Source organism: Cheilinus undulatus, linkage group 13 (genome assembly GCF_018320785.1).
Source record: "Cheilinus undulatus linkage group 13, ASM1832078v1, whole genome shotgun sequence".
Classification (NCBI taxonomy): Eukaryota; Metazoa; Chordata; class Actinopteri; order Labriformes; family Labridae; genus Cheilinus; species Cheilinus undulatus.
In genome coordinates this window covers 13353380-13365555 of record NC_054877.1, presented here as the reverse complement: position 1 = coordinate 13365555, position 12176 = coordinate 13353380, and positions in this window count along the sequence as shown.

Here is a 12176-nt window from a genome sequence, read left to right as displayed (position 1 = left end):
GGTCAATATTGCCCAATAAGTGCCAAACTGGAGCTGAAGTTATAGATTATTTGCTGATGACATCACATGGAAAAGGAAAACTCCTGATGGGGGGTAAATAGTGATACATGTATAGGGAAACACTACCAAAAAGTGCAAAGTGCAAAAATAAAAACATTCTTAATTCTTAAAGTTCACATACACAAAAAACACTTTTTCAGGCTTTTCTAACAAATATATGTGCCCGTGGCCTGTCCACAATCTCCTCAAGATTCATGACATGCAAAAATTCAATACTGTTTTTTTTTTTTCGGCAACAAACTCCACAGGCATGTTTTGAGGAGCTCTGAGACTAATATAAACTTGTCCTAACAGGGTAAAATATGTGACCTTTAGGACACTTTTGTGTTCCAAAAGTAATGAAATATTTGGGCCAAAAAATAAAGCTAAAAAATCTTACGAAGAAACAGCTGCAGGGATAAATAAAAAAGGGTCCATCTAAAGCCTGAATGAGCGGCGTTACACACCTCGTGTTTATGGTCCTTTTCCCTCAAAGCAGTCTGGTTTGGTTCAGCACAGTTTTGCTATGGTTTAGCACATTAAACTCTGATCTTGCCTGTGTTTCTTCAGCTGAGGTCCGTCTCAATAACATTAGCCTGGCTCGTTGTGGTGGGTAATCGGTCTCTCTATGAGATCCAGATCATTTGGCTCGGCTCAGAAGAGCTGGTCAATTTACTCCCAAACGACTCTTCATTTGGTACGAGTTTTGCTTTTTTTAATGTGGATTAGATAATAACAACAGATAGAGGAAAGAAAACTGGCACATAAACTGGAGCTAGCTACAGTGGCTCACATTAAAGAGACGTTTTGTAGCACAGGCTTGTTTGTGCATGGCGCAGCGTTACTCTGTAGTTCACCCCATGAGGTGCGCTCCGTTGATAGAACGTTACCATCTCATTTAAAAAAGTTTGTGACAAATGAGGATTTTCTTTTCATATTTATATATGAAGGGGCTAAGCAAGCCTTTTAGCTCAGTGAAAGACTCCTCTGGACTTCTGCCACCCTTCATATGGCTGGATGACATTAAAGGCTATAGGTATACAGGACTGAGCAATCTGCAATATTAATCGCCTCCATGGGAGGGAAAACTGATTTAACTGTGGTAAAAAAACACTTTTTTGTAAATAGGGATCATTATCATGTATATCAAATACATGGTGATAACTAATGAATTTTGTTATCTGTTCATCATATTAAAAGCAGTCAAAATATTTATTTAACCTTTATTTAACCCAGCTAGTCCCACTGAGATCAAAGATCTCCTTTTCAAGGGAGACCTGGCTATATTAGGGTCAAAAGATAAGAAAGTTCCTTAATTTGCTGCGTCATATTTTTTCTTTTATCTATGATCTGCTGTAAATAAGAGTCTGGATAAATACAGGTAAGGACGAGAGGAGAGAGGATAGGATTGTGCAATGCATGGAACAAAGTTTTCACCTCTATGGCTGCAAAAATGCATGCTTGCGCAGAGAAATGTTCTGCATAAGTGCTGGGAAAGTCCTCGCAAATATAGATAAATATGTGTGTCTGACTGTTTGATATGCACTCATGCTTCCTCTAAATCCTCTTTTATTTATCTTATTTATGCACACATATTTTTTCCAGAAATATAATATCATAAATCTACTAAAGTCTGAACTTAAATTTACATTTAATCAACTCTGAAATTCGTAGCTGGGAAGCTGTCTATTCCATTCCACACAGCCACAATATGATACGGTTTAAGCTGTAGTTGAAACACAACAATGACTGGAAAGGACACAGAAGATATATTTTTTCTAGAGTTGATGTGAACCAAACCTAAAGAAAGAGCCAAAATGGAAGTTGAATATCAGACTTACATTTGTTATCGGCCAGAAACAGAACTCCAGACAGATGATAGAAGTCCTCTGAACTGGGCTGTTTTGAAAAAGGTTCCTTCACACAAACCCTGCCTATAACCGACCAAAATAAAGTTTGCCAAAAGACTGCTAAGCAAACGATAAATATTTTACTTTATTAACTGGTGGAGACCAAAACAGAGTTAGGGTGGTAAGGGGAATCTGTTGTTTTGTGTTCTGGTTTGGTGATTAAATAAGCCGATACAGTTAGGGAAGCACATGGTTATTAAATTAGTCAGTGCAAGATGTACAAGTTGGTTATACTACTTAGCTTTTTTTCTAAGAATAAAAGCTTGAAATTCCAGTCAAATACTCTTTTAAAACTGTAATGAAGTCTCTTGCCAGCCATAGCCACTGTAGCTTCAGTTAATGGGCTAATCTTCATGCCAGGGCTTTCCTACAGCTCTCCGCCAGACATAAACATGAGAGGCTTAGTGGTTAGCATGTCGTAGCAGCAGTGCAAATGAACTAGCAAATGGAAATAGATTTGTTTGTAGGTTGTTTGTTAAACTTAGGTATAACCACTCAACCATCAGTAACCACAATAAGCACAACATTAATGTGCAAAGAGGTACAAAGGCTTATATAACCAGCTGCTAAGTTTAGCCACACTCTACTCAGCACACCACCCTCACATCATATACCCACTGACACAATGATCTTGTGAAGAATTTCACTTTTCCAAGCATTTTCTCCACTCGAGACTAGTCAGTTAGATACAATGTAAATGTGTGTTTAAGCCTGCCATACCCAGAAAGACATTTAAAATCATAAACATTTTTTTCAATGTGAGAGACCCCACACATGGCAACAAACAATCACAGATTTACTGTTTTGTTTGTATAGTGTGTGGTGTGGAACAAGAGGATCAACTCAGCAAACTGAACCGATTCTGTTCCGACTGCCAGAATCTAAGCCTAGTCTCGCCAACCTAATCTTGCAAAGCTACGACGTTAACATTACTACTTAAGGCAATGTAGCCGCGGTAGCTTTAGCTAAAGCTAACAAACCTCAGGCAAGCCCCCATTTGCAAAACTTTTTTTTTCTAAAACAGGCCTAGATTTAGTAAATATAGCATAATCTAACAAAGCTAACAAAACCTTGATTACTTTACATCATGCTAGGTTAGTTATGTAGCTGTGTTACCTACACAGCTTACGTAGATAGCATAGCTTTAAATGCTTTTTATTTAAATTCCTTACCTATGTAGCTTCATAGCTTCAGATTCAGCTACATCTCCTATGTTGCATGTGTAGCTTACATGCTTCTGAAAGCTTTAGATTTAGCTATGTTACCTAATGTTGGTTCTTTAGCTTTAGGTTTGACTTTGTCTCCTATGCAGCATATTTAGCTTATATAGCTTTAGGTTTGCCTGTCTTACTTACCTTATGTAGCAAATGTAGCTTTGTTAGCTTTGAATTTATGTTAACCATGTAGCTTACATTGCGCCATTAGCCTTTAGCAACATTACCTACCTAGCTTACATAGCTTTGTTAGCTTTCAATTTAGCTTTGTTATCTTATGTAGCATTGCTAACCTTAGCTGCATTGGAAGTGTTGGAGTGTTTACATGGAGGGTTAGCTTTTTTCCTGTTACTGTACCTGTTGATTTAAGTTTAAATAATCAGTATGTGCTTTAAAAACTGTCAAACATTTCAGTAAATGGCAGGAGAAGTTGTGTTTTGTGCAAATTGAGAACTGCAAACTGTTAGCTAGCTGTCTTGTTTTAAATAGCAGCTACCTTCGGGCACAGAGTGAACTGTTGGTCATAGTAAAAAGTTTTTCCCTCTGTTTTACCCAACAGCTGGTCACATCCTAAACTGATACAATTCAAGAGACAGGAAAGAAAACCCAAATTCATCTTTGTGCCCAAAAATCCTTCCTGAACTTTAGCTAAAGATAATCTGATATGAAGCAGTTTTTGTATGAGCCAAATCAATTTTCCAAGGATGAAATCTATTTCAGCCCAGCAAGGAAACACTCCAGTAAGGGAAACTTAATTTAGTCTTAAATACATACCAGGCATGTGTGTTCTTAGGGGATGTTTCTGTTATCCTCCAGTTCATGCCTCTGCCATCTTGTTTGTGGGTACAAGATATACATCAACCAGGAACCCACTAAACACTACACTGCTCTATAGCACCCCTAGTGGCCACAAAACTACCTTAACCTTTCAAGTAAAGTTGTAAAAAGTTGTGAAAAATTAGAAACTGAACTGGAATGTTGTTTAAGGTCAGTGGGAAAGTTTTAACACTCAGAACAAGGGTTATTCTCACTACTTTTTCCTGCAGACTGTCCAGATACTTGGCCAGAAGTGAGAGTTTATGCTTGAGTTCACTACTTAAAGTTTAGTGACTAAGCATAAGTCTGCTGGCTAACTTTTTATTGCTACAGGTATATTCCTTCTGACATCTTAATGAGTGGGTATGCAAGCAGGGTTTCCAGTCATAAAAGCAGGCCCTGGGGAAACTCCTTTTCCAACCAGCCATCGGCCTTTTAAGATAACAGTCCCACACAAATACATAAAGGCATATTTACTGAGGCCAGCTGTGTGCTGGGCTGCAGCATTTGGCTAATTTTGGCGTATTTTTAACAGACCTTGAAGCTGTTTGGACACATACTGGTATGAGCCAGTCAGAGCCTGAGGTCCAGCTGTCTTCTCAAATCAGTTTAAAGACCTGCCTTGGATTTACTCCCTCATGAATGGACTGCCATGACTTTTATTGTATGAAAAAAGAAGAGGAAAATATGATGCACATAAATGGAAGCAAGAGGAAGAGCACACATTTAACTAATTAATATTGGACTATATCAAACAGACACAATATGGACGGTTTATCATGAATTTTGAAGATTTGATTTCCAGTCCAGAAATGAGAAGTGAAAACTGAACTATGATTGCCACAATAACAGGTCATGAAGCTCTGATGTAATAGAGTATTTACTGGTGTACTGGCACAGAAATCTTCTCTATGTCTGGCATTTTAGCCTATTTATTAGTTTGTCCAGTACCTCAGTTCAGACGGAAATAATTACTGGTAATTCATTCTGTATATAAATGCAGTCTTCAGACAGGGGATACAGGCTCCATCCCATTTATAAGTTTCACCCCTCTACTTAGAGTGCCCCCCTCCTCCTTGAAACAGAGTCATAAGAGGTAGGTGTGAAATCTTCCCCAACAAAATGGGATGACCCTGACGTCATCAGTAGATGTCAACAGCCTTTACATAAACAGACCAGAAATTTCTACAATGATAATTAAAAAAAAAAATGATATCTTGAAATCAAAAGGACCATAATGCACTGAAATAACATTGGATTATCTTTGTCATGCAATATACATTTAAAGAGCCATGCAGCCCTTGCACTTCACCCTACCTCTCCATTCTAGTAAGAATCAAGACATCTTACCTCTAGACATGAACAAACAAAATGTAAGGCTTAGTGGTAGGAGTGAGGAGTGTATTGGGATTTAGCCAAAAAAGCTTGGTGATGAGAACTTTCAGACTTCTGTTTGCAGTCTGAGAAAGATCATCCACTTACATTTCTGCAGGCTGAGACTCTCCAGTCAGTGTGGGGAGAGAAACTTTATGCATGTGCAGTGATGCAGTCCTAGAGAGTGAAATAGCTGAACAGATTCTGCAGATGAGTACATATACATGTTGTCTCTTAAAACAAATCCATTCTTAATACTATGTTCTCATGTCTTACTAATCAATCCGATCAATATCATTTATATCGCTTACTTTAATAAAATACTGACACGATGCAAAGTGCTGCACAGTGCATCAAATACAAAAAAGAAAAAAAAAATGAAAACACTATAAAAAAGCATAGAAGCACTGAAAAACTGTCACACATGCGAACCTTGCACATTGATTCTGTTGCTTTTTCATTTGCCTTCACTGCAAAATGTTGTAGAATGTGGCAAATTGTTTCGTACTGTGAGCCCATGGCTCTGTAACTCCTTTAAAATCACTCTGGATACATCCATCCTGCACTTCATACAGCACCCGCTCACGGCACATGTGCCAAGAGAGATGGAGAGCAACTTTGAATTCAGTCAGTTATGTCCTGTGATTAGTCTACAAATGTATGCCTTTATTTGTTATATTTCCATGGCCGACATCCACATACCACTGCAAATCACAGCGTATAAAGTGAAGGTTCACTACAAGAGAGGTGGAGAGGGGAGTGGGGCAATAGCTGATCTGACTCATCAATCATCCATTTAAATGACTTGGACTGATGCAAAATTATGCATATTGAATCCACTCTGAAAAAAATAATGACATGAAAGTTTCAGTGTCAGTATGCAAACATCATTAGAGCAACATGAGCTTGATTTAGTTCTTTAACGTGTGAAAAATTCTAATGAAAAAAACAACACAGTGCAAAGGCCTTAACAGTAGAGGTAGGAGAAGTACATTACTAAGGATGCATGATATCATCAGCATGTTATCAGTATCCACATAACCTGACAAGTCAGATGGACATCCATCTGGAAAACCTTCCATAGCCAGTGTTTGGGAAAGGGCAGAGCCTTTGGAAAAAAAAAACTTGGGAGGGTGATTGGATGTATGTTCTGTCCGTCACTTCTTTACGGGCCAATCAGAGCAAAACATGTGTCTTCGTCGCCGATACCAAGATGCGCCACTACCAAGATGTAAACTCCACAGAGAGTTGCATAACGCGAACCATGGCGACTGTAGACATGTCAGTACACGACTTGTCATTTTTGAAAGGAAAACAACTCACTGCTGGTCTTTGTTTTCCTTCTAATGAAGAAATGTCAAGTTCTGATGAAACTGGCGCTTTAGCAGCATCCACGCTAATGTCCTCCGCCATAATTGCACCGGCTGTTTGCTTACGTTACAACTCTGCTGCACCCAAAAGTACTGCCCCTGGACGCTGATTTGTCCTGTCACCCTCTAACCGCACCCAAACAGTTCAGACTGGGGCTTTGCAAGATGGATTTTCCAGTGAAACACAGAAACAGGCGTATCCATCTGCTTTGCAAGGTTAGTATCCACAGACATTGGCTTAAAAAGTTGAATATCATATTGGCAGACAAACAACGTCCTTAATGGAAAAACAAACAAAAAAAAGAGCTTCCCCACTCCTCTTTCAGCTCTGCTTGATATAGCTTCCTTTTGCGCTGGAAACACTTGTTCTTTACAGTAAAGAAGGATGGTCTATATCAGTATCATTATTGGTACTGGGAAACATTAGTGTGAATATGCAGGAGTCCAATATAATAGTTCATCCCCATGCCTAACAGTAGATTATGAATTACTTGCTTTAAGACATTAAAATTTATATATATATTTAAATCAATCTTGTATAAAAGCCATAGCTGGTAAAAACTGGATTTCACAGCAAAATTTATCTGTTGATCTGATTTGAATAACCATCAAGTTTTACACCAAGATGAGAGTATAAACTACAAACAGAGCAACAGGCTTGGCCAATCTCATTCTGGGTCCAGGGCCAGATTTGCTCCAATGACATGTCTTGCAGGCCAGACTATTTTTAGTGATGTCAATATGACCCATTACAGATAAATCAGCTGCTGGAATATTTATTAATATAAACTGTTCAATATTAGATTCACACAACCGTTTAATGAGTATGTTCAAACACTAAAATCCAAATTAGCTACAGTAGACCGAGGATTTACGAAACACATCAGACAAAAATAGCATGCTTTCCTTGTATCATAAGACTTTTTTTTTCAGGTTTTAACATTTTTAGTTTCCACTGATGCTAAATTTACAAGACTGGAATATTCATTGTAAATATACATTCAGTATGACTGGTCACAGCTGTAAAACATCAACATGTTGCCCACAATATCTGATCCGACAACAAAATTTTTTCACCTGGCCTGGGATCAGAGTAGAGTCCAGAGAGGAGACAAACTGAGAGAGGTAGATCCTACTGAAATTTATTCCTCACTGGTGTGCCAACATGCAGCTCAAAGAGCTCCAAACCTTCTCCTACTGAGAGAAAATGACTTTTAAGCACATGCCTGAGCCCCTACAGTCATTCTTCTGCATGTCCTTTCTATCAGAATCCCTCTGATATCCCTGTACGCACCATGAACTGGGGCGTCTGTGTCCACATGTGGATTAAAGGTTTAGTTTAAAGTAATTTTTACTGTTATGAAAGGATTTTTTTAATTGTTAGATAAGAGTTGGAGTTAAATACGCCGAAGGGTTTATAAACTATGTCCTGTTGGAACGTAAGCAAACAAGATCACAATTTCAACTCTTGCTGACATAAAATTAAATTATAAATAAATAAATTCAGTTGACATTAGTCTGGCATGAGAAATGTATATTAATGAGGGATTAAATCAGTTGGGAGACTGAACTGTGTCACTCACCAAAGCGAGATACGATGTCTGTGTTTGTGGCAGACAGTCAATTAGGCAGGGAGATATTTGTTATTCTGAGAGCAGCTGTTTATTGTCCACTCAGGCAAAAAAGCTTTGTTTTAAAAGGCAAAAACCTCTATCATTCGTTAAGGCCCGACATGCAAGAAACTGGTCAGAGACAGGACTGAACTCCATTAGGATACGAGAGTGGAGTCCAGCTGTGCATGGTGGTTAGGTTCTTCATCTTTGATCAAATCTTTGCACTTTGTTGAGGCAAAATTATAAAAGAAAAATGCTTCTTCAATCTTGAAAAGCCTGCAGTCTATACCAGCCTCTCTTATGGACAGTATGATTGCTTAGCTGAATTGATGAAGCAGCGGCGCTGGTGTTCATCTTTTATACGATGTTCCTCCGTGCTCGAAAGAGAGTTCAGCGTGTCATATTTAACTCAGTTATCACACAGGAAGCTCTTCTTTGGCTATGATTAAGTACAGTTCATAATAAGTGGGTGACATTTTTTATTTTAAAGAGTTAAATGAGTAAATATTGAAAATAAATATTTTTCAAAAATGACGGGCCAGATGACACCTGCAGGCTGGAAGTTTGACACCCCCATTCCTGGCTCTGACTTGCCAAGGCTGGCTATACCCTTGATAATTCTGAAACTAATTTTAGGCCAAATTTTATACACAGTAGTTCCAATCAGGAAACTTGCCAAACATCACTATGATATTATTACCATACCAAGCATGTTAGCATCCTGACACACTCATTAAGCAAACAGCCTTCACTCCAAGGTTTTTCCCTCAGTACACACAGAGCTCTGCTAAAGGCATTTTCCTATTCTGTCCCTTCAACCTGGAAGACACTCCAGCAGGATCTAAAGCTGTCCAACTTGATCTCACTAGGGGAGTTAAACTTATTTTGGGGTCTGGAGAAAGCATCTTGGCACTCTTGCTCAGATACTATATGTCCTGTATTGATAGATCTGCCTGCTCGAAACTAATTGTTGTTGTATGTCCAAAACAGGCCTGTCTTCAGTATGAGCCATTTTAAATAAATAATAATATGCAAAGCACCCATGTATTAGCACAGCCTTATAATGCTGTTAGCATGCCTTTACAATGACTCAATCACTAATATGACACACTATGTAACGGTAAATGTGATATGATTTTACTTTTCTACACTGAGGCGTGTCACAGGATTGCATCTGTGTGATTTTTAGTGGAGTCGACATCTTTGCACATGCAAAGAGTTTAGATTTATCCTCAGAAGACCTCCATATTGAAAAGAAATCAAATAAGAATAAAATAGAGAAAATGTGGGTCACAGTGGAAGCCAAGGTTTGGCGTTGGCATCTAAATATCTCATTTGTGTATCAAGAATTTTCATCATGTCTGCCATCATGTTTTTCTCCTTAGACACATCCCGAAGGGTCGTCACACTGAGGAAATTATGCAGATCAGGGATCAGATAGCTAAAAACGAAATTTTACATTTTCTGACCCTGGATCAATTTTAGTCTTGCTGTTGATCTCAGCTGACTTGTGCTCATTTGATCATTAAATTCTATGAGACATACATGGACATGGATGATAAAGGCGTGCAATTACACTGTTTGAATAGAAAAGTCTACATAGTGACTCGTATTTGTTGCGCTGTACAAGATCTGCCAGCAGACAATTCCTCTCTCCTCAACACCAGAAAAAGTTGTTGAAATAAAAAACACATTGGCTTGATTCCTTGATTACTCCTGTGTGTGCTCCCATGGAAGACCAAAGACCCAACTGTGGCTGCAGATATGGAAAAACACATGAAATGGATTACAGAGGACTGCACTCACATCACCCGCAACACAGAATATGAATGGGCTGTTTTGTTCCACCAGCAATGAAAGCCAGACTATATCTTCTATGGATGCTGTGTAACAATGCCTTATTTTGAGTAAAGCAGCAATAATTTGGTCAATGTGTAATTTTGGTAAAAAAGCCTGTGTCATTTCTGTGGCCAAGACTTTTCCATATATTGGCTCCGTTTCTTGTTGGCAGTGTTTTACAGTTTCAGTGGAAAAGGTAAAAGCAGTAGCAGCAGTTGCTCACACTTTTCCGTGTTCATCACCTCCCAGAGTGTATGGATTGGAGGATCTCCAGTTTCGTGGTTTTCAGTTACAGTAACCACCAGCTGGATGGAGCGTTGTTTCCATATTACTGGCGAGCTGTGGTGCCTATGTGTCCACAAACCTCTGCAACAAGCATACTGTATCACAATCCATTAATCTTTAAGACAGAACTGGAGTGAAATGTGGTGGAAAAAAACATCTAAATGACTTTCACAGTCATTCTATTCTTTTTTATTTGTATGTGTGGTTCTTCTAAGGATGAGGTTCTTTGGGTATTTGCTCCTATTCATTCAAGATATCTGTGATTACACAAAGTCCTCAGTCAACTTAGCTGCAATTACCCTTAGTCAGTAGTTCCCAGAGTGGAGTTTGGGAAACTGAGGATGCATTAAAAGTGGTAATTTTTATCCATTATTGTAAAAAATATTGTTAAAATGAGTACAATTTAATTAAAAATGGCGTTATTAAGTCTGATCCGTCCTTAAATATAAGTAAAATGCACAAAAACTATCCAAAATGGCATTTGCTTATGGTGCTTTGTGCAACATCATACACTTATAACACACCTCCAGCGACGGTGGGGGCTCCCTGGTCTCTGACACTGTTATTTTGAGGGTCACAGGCTGAAAAGTTTGGGAACCCCTGCCCTTAGTGAATAATTTTGGACATGTCAGGGTTGTAAAACAAGCAGTGAAATAATGGCACAAGTATAATCGCATTTCAAGGTTGATAAGCAAAATTTGCTGTCTTAATAAATGTCATAAAAAAAAAAGATGTCCATTAACCTTTAAGCTGTTAATTTAGATTTGGCATTTAACAAGCCACATTTGTTTTGCCATAAGTCAGAATTAAACTTTTACTACTTTTTCATCATTCATGAGCTTTTCAGGATGTTAGCAGGAAGTTTTACTGTTGCCATGGAAGAAAAGTAGTGAAGAAAACTTAAAAAGCAACATAATTCTCTATTTCTGGATGTTTTGGGGGGGCGGGGGTAAATAGTATCAGCATTGGGTAAATGATAACATTTGAGAGCCATACAACTTGTACAGGAGAAAGGTTCTGATTCAAATACCTGTATTCCTCCATGACGGTGAAACGTCATCAGAGCTGTTTAATGCTGCTGACTCTGTAGGGTAAAGGGTGAGACCTAACCTTGCAAAGCTGATGGATATGCCTGTTTCCTTGTTTCTCACTGGCAAAATCATCTTTCAAAGCTCTCATCTGAACCGTTTGGGCCCGGTTAGAAAGTGACAGGACCAATCAGCGTCTAGGGGCAGTACTTTCGGGTGCAGCAGAATTGTGACATAGGCAAGCAGCAACAAGAGGCCGGTGCATTAATGGCAGAGGAGATTAGTGTGGATGCCGCTAAAGCGCCAGTTTTATTAGAACTTGACAACATTTTTTTGTTAAAAGAAGAACAAAGAACAGCATTGAGTTGTTTTTTTTTTTTTTTCAAATGACAAAAGTCATGTACTTACATGTCTATAGTCGCCACGGTTTGCGTTATTCCTCGGTAGCTGCACACGCGCACCTAGGACGCGGCTGCGTCACGTGTTTTGTTGCTCTGATTGACCCATAAAGATGTGACAGAGAGAACGTTCATCAAATCACGCTCGGGAGTGTTTTCAAAGCCTCTGCCCTTTCCCAGACGCTTAGTATTGAAGGTTTTCCAGATGGATGTGTGAAACAAATCCCTCTGACGTGTCAGGTTAGGCAAGACCAAACTTTCCTGTTGCATTTGTAGTATGACATGCACCT